Source organism: Carlito syrichta, unplaced genomic scaffold, assembly GCF_000164805.1.
Source record: "Carlito syrichta isolate Samal-C Ts95f unplaced genomic scaffold, Tarsius_syrichta-2.0.1 Scaffold130467, whole genome shotgun sequence".
NCBI classification, from domain to species: Eukaryota; Metazoa; Chordata; class Mammalia; order Primates; family Tarsiidae; genus Carlito; species Carlito syrichta.
The window spans coordinates 221,237-235,407 of record NW_007074563.1 but is presented as its reverse complement, the minus strand read 5'-3'; the positions used below and the strand labels follow the sequence as shown (position 1 = coordinate 235,407).

Below are 14,171 nucleotides of genomic sequence, written 5' to 3'. Positions count from 1 at the left end.
TGTCTCTGGCGGCGGCGGGGCGGGCACCTCGGCTGGGCGCTCTCCGCACCACCTCCGCCGGGGCCTCGGGCTCGGGCAGGGACGGGTCGGTGGCGTTCCCGGAGCGTTAATGAGCCGCGTGTGTCTTTCCCCACAGCCGCCTCTTCGGGTTCGTGAGGTTTCATGAAGATGGCGCCAGGACGAAGGCCCTACTGGGCAAGGTAAGGCAGCCGCGAGCCAGAGCGCGGACACAGTCTCCCCGGCCGGCGCCGCGATCGCCCTGGGCCCCGCGGCCGGGTCTGCGCTCATTGTGGCCGCGAACGATGGCCGAGGGGCTTCCGGAAAACTATTTCCTGCCTCTGCTCTCCCCCCCACCTCCGGATACCTCGTTTGCTCCCTTGCGAAATCGCTCTCTCCTCTTCTAGCTGGAGGAACAGCGACGGTGTCGCTTTGGGGCCGGCAAAATTGTCTGCAATTTTACAGCTTTTTGAGAGTAGGCCGATGATCTACGATTCACGGTCGTAAATGTTTGCAGATTTTCCCCAAATTTCCGACTTACTTGCTTCCCACGGTTTTTTATTCTTTTCCTTCAGACGGGCTGGGCTGTTCATGATATCTACTGTTAACGTTTGGGGCTTGCTTATGTCCCTTTTCCCAGAAGGGGGAAGTTGCACGTAGTTTAGGTCGGTGAAGAGTTTGCATTGGACTGTTGACATGGATCTTGATTGGTATGTGTTTTACCTGAACTTAGGTGACTTGTTTACTTTTTGGGTCTTTCTGCCATAGAAACATTGCAGTTATTTGTGAGTGTGTTTTCTTCCTGGATCCTCGTTTCCTGTGTGTCTGACTGCGGAGGCCGGGGAGGATTGGGGTGTAGTCTCTGTTTATTTGTGTGGAAAGTTGTTGGCACTGTCATTTAGTTAAGTAATGGCTGCTCCTATCGGCCCAAGATGGCGGGACAGGGTGGGAGGAGAAAGTGAAGGGGGGGTTGGGGGAGGGAGTAGAGGTAAACAGAAATAAATAGTAGCAATGAATAGGCCTTTCCTTCGGAGTGTGTAGCTCGGTGTTGTTTAATAAAAGATATCCAAGGTTACTTGCATATAGAATTCTTGTACCTTTCTCTAGCTTGGAAGCATATATATAAGCCTGGTAAATGCTTATCAACCTGTAGCACATTTAGTTACCCATCCGTAAGCTCTTGAACAAAGACTGGAGTCTCAATCTGTTTATATCTCCTGACAAAAATTTGATTGCAGTGTTTGGATGCTTCCTTAATTGGGACCGTGAAACTTGTAGTGTGTGCGATAGGTGTTGCATCCATTAGACATTTTCTTTTCTAGCTGAAATGAGTAGCTTTGCATCTGACACCTAGCTTTATTGTTGGTTAAGAAGGAAGTTTGAAATGACTGAAGCCTAACATTTATTCTTAAGTTGATTTTTTTCTTAATTGTCCTGAATTTCTGTCTGTAGTTTGGTTTACCTGTACTTACACTTCTATTTTTACTTAAAAGTAAGTACGTACAAGGAACTTTGATTACAAATAATGACTAGAGAGCTAAATGGAAATAATCCTTTTTGGTAAGCCCGGTCCCTTCGACTAATACAGAAAACTTGAATTAAACTTTGACTATGTAGGTATTAATTGAGTTCATTTAAATTGTCCCTGGGAAAGTGAATAGTGACTACCTCTGGAACGATTTAAGCATCACTGATTGTTGGTTTCCTGCTTCAAAGTGTATATATATTTTTCAGTCTATTTAAAATAGTTTACTTAAAAATGTTTGACTATTGTCAAAGTTGTCATTCCAAAAGATTTAAATTTACAGAGATTTATTTTAGTTTGGAGTGATTATTACCTGTCTAACATGGGTCGATAAAAAATAATTTACTTGGAAAAGTTTGACCAAATCTCTTGCTTCTTTCTGGTTATGATGATAAATTAATGGAATCTGTTGTTTTATATGGAGAACGTGTAAAATTCGAGTTGATGTTTTCATGTCATGTAATGCTCATATCCAGATCGATTCACAGTGCTTAACAATGGATTTCAGATTGTAATATTGAACCCTGTAAATATTATATACTAATGAATTTAAATTAAAGAAAGACTGAGTGTTTTAAAAATAGTTTTTGGGAAGTTGTGCATTATTTTCTTGACATTTGAATACAACGTCTTAAAACGAAACACTTAAAAAACTTCATTATGTTTTGGAGGAGATACAGCTTCATAAATTATGGGGTAATTTGATGAACTACTAAGTAGTTTGTTAAGCTAAGGGAAAAAAATCATTGCTTCAGACGCAGTGCTTGTGGCGTCCTATCTGTTTAGGTCAAGACATTAGCCTTAACATTTAAATAAAACATGCTATAGTATGTCCTTGCAACCTCATGCATTTCTTGCTTGCATCCTTCTGAGCCTGAACATACCAGTGGAATGTGGAATGTAAAGCTTGACATTATGTAACTTTGCACTCTATTTGAATTGAATTCTAAAAAGAATGAATGAGCTGGAGTGGCACTATAGGAAGTATTGAATTATTTAGTTTTATCCCTTTTTAAAAATAGTTCTGGGAAGTAGGGTTTTTTTGTGTGTGTGGACTGTTGAGCTATGTTGGTTTCAGAATTTTTATTCTCTGGAAGTCTTTTTATTTTAAAGATGTGAGTTACAATTCAAGATTAAGTATACAAGTGGTCATCCCACAGGTAAATTTTGGGCCTCTCTTTGCCCCCCCACTTCACCTGGTTTGAGATAGGTTACCCTTATTGATGATGTGTGCCCCCAGCAGTTTCCAGCTACTGCCTATCTCCTTCTTATAGTAGTATGGTAAATGTTCAGGGTCCACTTATGAGTGATTACATGTGGTACTCAGTCTGGAAGTCTTAAAAACAAGAGTTGGCTTTTTTTTTTTTTTTTTTACTGGGGTAGGTTCACGCTACTTACCTGAGATCAGACAATTGAATAACTCCCAAAATTTCCTTTTTTAGCTATGATTTTTGTCCACCACCCACAATTTACTTTTCATTTTGTTTAACTTTTTTTCCTTTGTGACAAATTTAGCTGTTGCTACTTGTTTTAGAAAGATTCTTATTCCTACAAGTATTATTGGATCTTCCTTCAAGTTTTTAAATTCACGTTTGCAGGTATAAAAAAATATAACTCTTGGCCTAAAAGCTTTGGAAAGTTGTAAGCATTAAATAAGTGTCTCTAATAAACTTATGTATTCTTTTTTCAGGTGTGAGGATACTGTATCCAAACCTCTGGTTTCCCTTGGTCTCTGAATGTTTTTGTGAGATTCAATTACATTAGAGTCATTGAAAGAATTTTTGTTTGAAGGATGACCATTTGACATAGAATGCTTGTAGTTTTGGATTAAAAAAAAAGTAGGATATATTTTTGTAGTAATGTCTTTAATATAAGGTTGTAAATACTAGAGCTTGCTTAATCAGAGTTCTTGCAATATAACATGATCTTGAACAGGTTGTTCTTTAGTGCTGACCCTTAATCTTCTGGTAACAATAATTCAAGATTCTTATTTTTAAGATTTCAGTGGAGTTTTTGAAAAGCAATTAAGTGAAATATTTTAACAGAAAATAACTGCGGTGACTTTCAGTACATTTTTGAAAACCTTTTGGATTTAAAAAATTTTTTTAGTAAGCTAAGGACTTGAGTTGAGGCATAATATGTAGTAATATAGAGAATAAATGTAGTAGGAGTATAAATACAGTAATACAAAAAGTGTAACTGTAGTGATATAATGCTAGAGGGCTGGGGACTCATCTGCGTCAAGAAACTATTGCTAAAATACATAGTTTGTCGAAGTATTTTCTTACATTTTACGTTTGTCTTAAATACGCTATCTTATTGGAACCTTTTTTAGTAATTCTACTAGTAGAAAGATTACATAGAATATTTATAGGAAGTTATAGATTGTTTACCATTTTAAAATGTATGTGTTTTTTTCCTTAGGATTTCCTTAGTATTACATGGTTGACATTTAAAATTTTTTGGCTAATGAAAATAGTTTAAGATCCATTGAAGCATATATTTTCTAAAATTTGGTTTGCTTGTATGTAGATGGTAGGGGAAATTATGAGGTCTGTTCTAGAGGTGGCTTTTTCATACTGTAATATTTGGATGTTGATGTTTAAAAACATTGTATGTTATGTGTGTGTTCTTTGTTTGCTGGCACCTGAAGGAATACAGGTATCCTTTATTCAAAACACTTGGGACTAGAAGTATTTCGGATTTGGAATTTAAAAAAAAATTCAGAATACAAACTGGTTGAGCATTTCTTATCCGAAAGTCTAAAATTCAAAATGCTTTAATGAGCATTTCCTTAGAGTGTCATGTGTGTACTCAAAAAGTTTTAGATTTTGAGTTTTTGGGTTAGGGATGCTCAGCCTGTATATTCATGTCCAGTGCTTAAAGAAGGTTAGTGTTTTGCTTAAAAAGTAAGAACAAAAATAATGTCATGCTTTGTGTTTGAAAATTAGGTTTTTAACTCGATGAGTTATAAAGAGTTTTCTAGTTCGGAAAGTTGTCTTCTAAACAATGATTATATATCTGGACAAAGTTTTATGCAGTTACTACATATTTCCTAAAATTTTGATACATCCCTGGTAATAAAAATATAGTGAGAAGTTATAGAACATGTTTGTATATTTGGGCACAAGTTAGAACTGCAGCAATATATAAACAGGCACTTTAAGTTTTGGTTTTCTTTTCTAATGAATAGCTCTTGTAGAATCAATTATAAACTGAAATGACTAGGGAGCATTTGACTGCCACCTTTAGATATTTTAGGTTGTTAAGAAAAACTGCCTGAGAGGTGAGTTTTTGTGACTTAGGTGATAGAGTGATGGCTCACACACTTTAAAAACAAAGTAAAGGTTTAGTGCTTGACTAGCTGCAGAGTAAATCATTATCTGATTTAAATTATGTAACATTTAGTTTTGTTTATGTAGTACCAATATTCTGCATATTTGAAAGGATTTTTAAGTTTATTTTTACTTTGAAACTCATTGTGATGCTTTGAACTCTTTGATATTGATATTAATGACTGATAACACTGTGCATTATAAATAATACTTTTGAAATGTGATATCCAGAGAGCTAATTTATGTTAAGAAAACACCACTGGATTGTCTAAGAATTGAAATGGTGGTTAGGCTATTTAGGGCCCACATGTATTTATTTGCAGACTAGTTAATTAATGAGGTTTATTTAATGAATACATGATTGACAGTCTTAGAGATTTATACTGAAACTTCACATATAATTGTATCAGTTTTCCATATTGGTTTGTAAGTTATGGTGACAGTAAATTAAAACAACAAATATTTGAATGTACAGTAAGTATGAACCTTCTATGCAGGAAGTATGAAGATAACAAATAGATATGTCTTGCCTGCATTAAAAGTCCTTAAGGAGGGTGAGATAAGTATAAGGGTGACTAGTACAGGAACATCTGTGGCAGAAGGAAGGTGTGGAGTACTGTGAAAGTTTATGATAAAGGTCACTTTAACGAGTTACATGTTAGAATGGCTTTTATTAATGGGATGTGGATTGTTTCTTGATTGTGTTTCTTGGAGATAATGATTCTCGGTTTAGGAATCGGCAAGGCATCTTACAATTTTGTTTAAGAAAACATGATTTTGGCTGCCTATAATCCCAGCACTTTGAGTGACTGAGGCAGGTGGGTTGCTTGAGCCCTGAAGTTCGAGACCAGCCTAGGCAACATAGCGAAACCTCATCTCTACAAAAAATGAAAACTAGCCCTTCGTGGTGGTGTATGCTTGTAGTCCCAGCTACTCAGGATTCTGAGGTGTAAAGATTGCCTGAGCCTAGGAGGTTGAGGCCTTCCTGAGTCGTGGTCATCATGATCATGCCACTGCACTTCAGCCTAGGTGACAGAGTGAGGACTCAAAAATAAACAAACAAACAAAATCAGATATTAGCTTTTAGCAGATGTTTAAAGGATGATCTGTGTGTTCTGTATCTCCCTAATCTCATTTTGTAATATTTACCTTTGTTGTGGGTTCAGATTTTTAAATGAGTGTTCATGTGTCATTTTAAATTCTCTGACAGAGTTGTGAAAGGATACTCAAGAAGTTAAGTAATGGTCATCTTGGAGTACAAAACACCTCTGGGGTGAAAAGGAGGGGAGATTTAAAACTTTGTACTTTATAGATTTTTATACTGCTTTTTAAAAAATGCCATAGATGTGGTACTTTAAAAATAATACAATAAGCACTCTGATAGTACCCCAGAATATTGTATTTTAGTTGACTAAAAGATGGTTTTAAACTACCACATCTGTAGTTAGAAGAGATACTTGTAAAGGGTTTATTGTATTTTATTACAGTCTCAAGTTGGGATACTTTTGAACTTGATGGTCCTTTAGTGGGGATAGGAATGAATGAAGTAGAGATGTACTCAGTTAGATCCTATTTCTTTTTCTTTGTGTTTTAGGTTGCCTTGTGATAGTCATTGCACTCATTCTTCATTTTGATCTTTAGCATGTTTCATTGCTTGACTTTACTTTTGGGTTTTATTTGGCCCAAAATATTTGGTGATATTTGTACCTAATTAAAAACTATAACCTGGAAGGGTGGGAATAATCACAATTTGTAGGCTGTTTGCCACTTTCTTCTACAAGCTTACTGTTTTTTTCCCCTCTTACCCCCCTTTTCCTCCCCTTAGTCTTTTGTTTACTTCTCTACATTAAAACTGTTTTTGTCATTCTGTTGTAGAGTGTATTCTTGTATTCTTTCTGGAGGTTTGTCTGTGGTAGTATTTTGTCTATGTTAGACTAAATAGAAGATGCTTCTGCTGCTAAGTTTATTCTCAGGAAAAGGGTTGGGCTTTGTTATAGTTAAGGGTATTATATAAGGTTATTTAGTTCATTTTAATTTAGAATAGTGGAAGAGATTGTTTTAGACAAAGGGTTGTTTTCAGACTATAGATCTATTACATTGTATTCATTAGATCTTTTTAAAAAGTTTATTAGGAAAGATTTTCAGTATTTTCAAAAGTAGAGAAAATCAACCAAACAACCAACCATCACCCAGCTTCAACAGTTTTCAACTCATGGCCAGTGCCAGTCTTGTTTTGTCTATATCTTACCCCTCACCCCCATTATTTTGAAGCAAATGTCACATTATCAATCACATCATGTAATCCCTCTCTGCAATGTAACCATGCAGCCTATTATGTAGTTGATCTTCACTTATACCTCGCATCTCTATAATTAAAAAAAAACAAACTACCAAGTCCTTACTATGTAAGGGAATGATTTACTAACATAAAATATCCATGGATCTTGTTTTTTGCTGTATGGAAGTTAAGAAATAGTTGGCTTAGGAAATGAGCAGAAACAGATATTTAACTGAATATATGATGTGAGTTTATATCTTGATATTGCTGTAGGGTTCTATAATAGAATATTATGCAATGTATGACAAAAGAGATACTTTTTCCTGAGAACTTTATGAATCTTGGTTGCTTGAATCTGTTAGGATAGTTTGTATATTTAGGGAAAATATGTTTTCAAGTTACAGTGGTTAAATCTGTTAGGTTTTTGAATTTCAGATATCTGAATGAGAACTAGAAAAGCTTTTGCTTTGCTTGATTGATTAATGAAACAATTGTTGGACTGCCGTGGATGAGGCACTGTGTCAGGTTCTGGGGCAACCAATAAGATCCAGCCTTTGCCCTGCAGTCTGTGGGAAGAGGTTGACAGACTGAGTGATCATATGATGTAGTAAATACAATAATAAAGATATACATAAAATGCTATGCGTTCTCAAATGATGCATCAGTTAAAACATTGAAAACTTTCTATTATTGATGGTTTTAACTATGCACAGGTATTGGAGATAATTTAATGAACTCCTGCTTACAACAGTTCCCAACATTTTGGAGTAGTTAATTTTGACTGAAGTGACTGAGGAAATCTGCACAAAGTATAACACCTAATAACTCTTAACCGAGACCTTGTCTTTAAAAAAAGAAAACTAAAGACCTGAGTTTTAGGGTCTGCTGCCTATTTTCGTCAGTCACTTAGTTCTTAATTGTTCCCCAGTTTCACCATCTCTTAATATGAAGGGCTGGGAATTAGGAATTTCCAAAGTCATGGTTATAAAACAGGAGTCGAAGTTTACAAGACATAGATGTAGCAAGAGGAAAAAGAGGAAAGAGAGAAGTATAAAGTTAAATGGTGCTTGAGGAATTGTGAGTAGTCGAGTGTGGATAGAGGGTAGGGTGTTTCAGTGGGATTAGGAAAAGGTAACTGAATAAGTGAAGATCCCCATCACAATAGGCCATAGGATGTTTTGGGGGCATTGTTGAACTCAACTCTTTAGTCAGGGGAAGTGACATGACCACAATTAGTTTATTGGGAATATTACTGGCTACTGTGTGAGAGATAAGAGTGGAAGGGAAAGGAACTGCGGTACAGGTGGGTAGATGCATAAAATTTAGGGTACAATTCTGTTCCTGACACTTTCTAGATGTGTGATCCTTGGGCAAGCATCTTTCAGAGCCTCAGTTTTCTCATCTGTAATGTGGAAATAGTAATAGATTTTCTGAAGGCTGTTGCATTTTGTGTTAGGGAAAAAATAAAATAAATTTGAAGGGCTAGGTGCATGGTAAGTGCTCAGTACAAGATAATATCATGGATAATGATAACATCTTAGAAAAGGCAATTAAGTTTTAACTAAGGCTGTGATTTAGGAATAAGGGGGAAAATAGAGGCAGATTTGAGAGCTCTTGAAAAAATCTTTTCTTGGCTTTCATGACATTTTCAGTACTTTGGCTTTCTTTCTGTGTCTCTGGCCACATCTCAGTCTCCTTTGGGCTCTGTTTTAAGTCTTCTTTACTCACCTTGCTCTCAACTTAGTGTAAACTTAACCGCCTACTTAGCGTCCTACTTGAGAATCTTGAAGGCGGCTCAAACTGAATGTTTGTCATTGTCTTTAGTGTTCCTTATCTTAGTAAATATGACTCACCATTACCCATCGCCAGAAACCTTTTTCTTCTTAAGTCCTAATTGCCAGGTCTTATCATTTTTAGTTTTTAATTTTTATTATTTTTTTTGTCGGAGTCTCATTGTCGCTCAAGCTGGAGTGCAGTGGCACACTACAGCCACTGTAGTCTTTACCTATTGGGCTCAGGCGATCCTTCCGCTTCAGGCTCCCAAGTAGCTGGAACCACAGGCATGTGCCGCTACGCCTGGCTAATTTTTTAATTTATTGTAGAGACAAAGTCTCGCCATGTTGTTCAGGCTGGTCTTGAATTCCTGAGCTGAGGCAGTCCTCTAGCCTCTGCCTCCCAAAGAGATCTCATCATTTTAAATCTCAAATCTATTTCTCTCCTTCTCCATTTCCCCATCCTAATTGTAGCTATGTCTTTTGAAATACTTTAATGCAATTTTTGGAATATAGGTATACTTGCACAGACTACAAAATTGAAAAGTTGAACCTCTGTGCTTGTTTCTGCAGAACATATACTAAAATTGGAGTGACACAGAGAAGATTAGCATAGCCAAAAATGTTTAAAAAATTTTTCCTTCCTACATCATCTCCCACTTATTTAGTTCCTTTTCTCAGAAGCAGCTACTGATAAAAGGTTTATTGGGTAGCTTCATATTTCAACACATACAAGCATGTTCTGTTGTGGTTTTTTTTTTCCCCACATAGGTGAGATCATACTGTGTATAGATTGTTAAAATGCTTTGTTGGTTGGGCGCAGTGGCTCACGCCTGTAATCCTGACACTTTGGGAGGCTGAAGTAGAAGATTGCTTGAGGCTAGGAGTTCAAGACCACCCCAGGCAACATAGTGAGACCTCTACAAAAAGTCAAAAAATTAGCTAGACATGGTGTCATGTGTGTGTAGTCCCAGCTACTCGGGAGGCTGAGGCGAAAGGATGACCTCAGTCTAGAAGGTTGAGGCTGCAGTGAGCCGTCATGATGAGCCATGATCGTGCCACTGCACTCCAGTCTGGATGACAGTGAGACTCTGACTCAAAAAAATTGTTTAATTGTAGGGCTTGCTATATGAAAACATTACTAGTTTTTATGTTGAGTTGCTTTGGGTTTGAGAGTTCTGTCATTCAAGTAGTAAGATACTGGTGAGGGGATTGGTTTGGGTGATTTTTAAAGTTATTTTGATTTTGTGATTCTATTCCTTTTATACGTGGTATTGAATGTGGAGATTCTTCATCATGCAAAGGCCTTAATTGAAAGTGTGTTTACATGTGTTTTTCTAAGATAGCAGTTACTTAATTTTATATACTGTGAAAACTCAATTGCAATAATTGGCAAAATTTGCTTTCATATTTTAGTTTTATTGGTGTGACTGATTACCAGGCTCCATGAATACTAATTTAATTCATTCCCAGAATTTGTATAGAAGTAGCCAAAGTTTATACTGCTTAATATCTTAAATTAGCAGGAGTCATTCATTTTCATGATTTGTTCTTGGTTTTTATTAAAGAAAAGAGAAACTAGGTAAACTTGCGTTCTTGATTAGTTGAAAATGTTACAGCCTTTAGTGTGTTATTATTTCATAGCAGTATATCTTAATTTTTGCTATGATTAAGATAGTGTGGATTTTATTTACCACATGGTTTTGTAGTGTTCTATGACCACTGCACATGTTTTCTCAAAATCTCAATAAGGCAGGGGAAGAGAAGGTAGACTCCTTAGAGAACCTGTTGCTTTAACTAGAAAAATACCTGTAAGCACATGCTCAGTTAACACAGTTAATAGGCTTTGGTACTGGCTCCTCAACCTGGATGCTCAAAATGCTGATTTGGAGCCTGTAACCCCAGCTACTCAGGAGGCTGAGACAGGAGGATTGCTTGAGCCTAGGAGTATGAGTTTGCAGTGAGCTGTGATTGTGCCACTGCATTCCATCCTGGGCAACCTTGTCTTTTAAAAAAATAAAACTGAAGAACTGAGTTTTAGGGTCTGCTGCCTACTTTAGTCAGTCACTTAGTTCTTATGTTCCTCAATTTCATCATCTCTTAAAATGAAGGGCTGGGAATTAGGAATTTCCAAAGTGACTATAGAGCACCAAAATTGCAGCTGCCTGTTCATTTGTATTTTTAGGGTTGACTAGATTTTGACCCAGAAGGAGGGCATAGTTAAACTTTGTTCTAGATTGCCATTTTCTTTGATTTCAACCTCAAGCCTGTGGGACCAGAAACTGAATGAATGTACGTGATGGAATTGAGAGTTGTGTGTTATTGTTAATCTAGTATGATTAACTGTTAAGTTAGTCTTGAACTGGTTTGAAAATTTATTTTATTTATTAATGTTCAGTGTTTTCACTTTCTCAAACCTCTTCTGTGTTGTAATTGGGATTGTTATTTCTTAGGTCAGATCTGATGTTCTAAATTCTGATCATAATCACTATTTATCCCTGCTTGCTAGGAGCTCACGTGGTGACAGGGCTGAGTGAATTCTCAGGTGTGAATTGATAAGAAATGTCACATTGGATAAATGTATCTGTTAGGTACTAGGCATCTGGGTATTGCAAAGATGAGTATGACCCCTCAGTTTCCCTAACAGCAGCAGGAACCACTTGACATTAGTTGGGGCACTTCTGATCCATTGCAAGTAAGCTTTTATTGTAGATTTTGCTGTGTGAGCATGATTATACGTTCATTATAAGTCTGTCAGTTAAAAAGTTAGATTTGGAGTTTGTAAGTTAGATTCAGAGTATAACTCTTAAGGGCAAAAAATTTGTTTTTAATTGCTTTTCTTTCTTTTTTGGAGTTGTAGTCTCACTCCGTCACACAGGCTGGAGTGCAGTAGCATGCTCATGGTCACCTCAGCATCGACTTTCTGGGCTTCCACGATCCTTCTGCCTCAGCCTTCCAAGTAGCTGGAACTACAGGCGCGTGCCACCATGCCCAGCTAATTTTTTGATTTATTGTAGAGATGAGGTCTCACTATGTTGCCCAGGCTGGTCTTGAACCCGCAGGCTCAGGCAATCCTCTCTCCTTGGCCCTCCAAAGTGCTGGGATTACAGGCTTGAGAAATTGCTTTTCAAGAGTAACAAATGGATAGATAGAATGAAGTGAGTCTTTTGTCACTCAGGTTTGTGCATTTGCTTTTCAAGGGTGACAAATGGATAGATAGAATGAAGTGAGTCTTTTGTCATTAAGGTTACTCAGGTTTGTGCATTGGCACTACTTGGCCAGGATGTTGTAGACAGCATTCAGATGTCCAAAGGGTAAGTTTTAATAGATTATCTGTAAAGATTATCCAACTCTTAAATAGTCATGATTCTAGGAAAAGAGGTAACTTGGTCCTGAATGTCTGAAGGAAAAGCTGAATCTTTATCAATCTGATGTATGTTTTTTTGGCGCTTGACTTTGTCTCTTTGGATTTGGTTATCCTTACTTACAGAAGTGGACATCACGTGACTGAATATTATGAATACATTTCTGAAAATGCAAATATTTTTCTATTGTCTTGTTTTTAAAATTTGACCTTTTATTTTGAGACAATTGTAGATTCACGTGCACCCATAAGAAATAATAGATCTAGTGTACCCTTTATCCATTTTCCCCCAATGGTGGAATCTTGCAAAACTATGGTACACTATCACAACCAGGATACTGACATTGATATAGTCACGGTATAAAACAGTTCCATCACCAAAAATATTTGCTTTGTTGCTCTTTTATAACCACAGTTACTCTCTCTTTACCCCTGGCAACCACTCACCCATTTATCCAGTAATTCATTTCTGTAGTTCTGTCATTTCAAGAATATTATATAAATGGGACCATAGAGTATGTTCTTTTGGAATTCCCTTTTTTCACTAAGCAGATTTCCCTGGAGAGTAATCTAAAGTTGTGTGTGTCAATAGTTTGTTCCTTTTTATTGCTGAGTAGTGTTTCATGGTTATTGATGCACCACCATTTCTTTAACATTTACCCTTGGAAAGACATCTGAGTTATTTCCAGTTTTTGGCTGTTGCAAATAAAGCTGCTATGAACAAATTTATACAGGTTTTTCGGTAAACATAAGTTTTCTCTGGGATAAATGCCCAAGAGTACAATTGCGGGTAGTTGCATATTTCAGTTTATAAAAGCCACCACACTGTTTTCCAGAGCTGCTTTACCATTTGACATTTCCATCAGCAATTTAGAAGTATTCTAGTTTCACTACATCCTTGCCAGCATTTGGTGTTAGTGCTATTTTTAAATTTTTGACATTCTGATAGGTGTGTAGTGATAGGTCATTGTGGGTTTAATTTTCTTTTCTGTAATGACTAGTGATGTTGAACATCTTTCATGTTATTTTCCATCTGTATATTCTCTTTGATGAAATATCTGTTCAGGTCTTTAGAACATTTTCTAGTTTGCCTTTTTTCCTCTTCATTTTGAGAGTTCTTTATATGTTCTAGGTTTTAGTCCTTGTTGCGTATGTGGTTGGAAATATCTGGTCTGTAACTTTTCATTATTTTAACTGAGTTTATTGCAGAACAAAATTTTTTAATTTGTAGAGATCAAATTTATCAATTTTTATTTTATGACTCTTGTGTTGGTATGAAGTGTAAAAATACTTTGCCTGGTCATAGGTCCCTAAGTGTTCCCCCTCATGTTTTTTACTAAAAGTTTGACAGTTTTACATATTTACATTTACATTTTATATCAGGTGTGAGGTTTAGGTTTAGTTTTATTTTATTTTTGCCATAGTATGTTCAGTTGCCCCACTATTATTTGTTTAAAAGGCCATTCTTTTTCCACTGAATTGCTTTTGAATCTTTGTCAGAAATTAGTTGATGCTTGGTATGGTGACTCATGCCTATAATCCTAGCTCTTTGGGAGACTGAGGTGTGAGGATTGCTTGAGCCCGAGAGTTGGAGACAACCTGGGCAACACAGTGAGACTGTCTCTACAAAGAAATACAAAATTAACCAAGTGTAATGGCACACACCTGCAGTCCCACTATTTGACTGAGGTGGGAGGATAGCTTGAGCCCAGGAGTTTGAGACTGCAGTATGCTGTGATTATGCCGCTGCATTCCAGCCTGGGCAGCAGAGTAAGACCCTGACTCAAAAAAAAAAAAAAGATCGAGTATATTTGTAAGGATTTATTTCTGGGTTATCTATTCTGCTTCAGTTGTCTATGTGTTTATTCTTCTACCAATACCACACTATCTTGATTACTGT

General features: G+C 36.7%; 1 protein-coding gene across 9 annotated transcripts in view; it reads left to right on the top strand.

The window, feature by feature from the left end:
- Positions 1 to 14,171, top strand: part of KDM6A (lysine demethylase 6A) — a 216,122-nt gene continuing 201,951 nt past the window's right edge. For 5 of the 9 annotated variants that reach the window (XM_021708037.1, XM_021708035.1, XM_008049054.1 and 2 more), the window contains exon 1: positions 1 to 200. The gene's annotated coding sequence lies outside the window, so the exon portion shown is untranslated. The remainder of the gene's footprint in view (positions 201 to 14,171) is intronic. The other 4 variants (XM_021708034.1, XM_021708033.1, XM_021708039.1 and 1 more) reach the window with 1 other exon arrangement.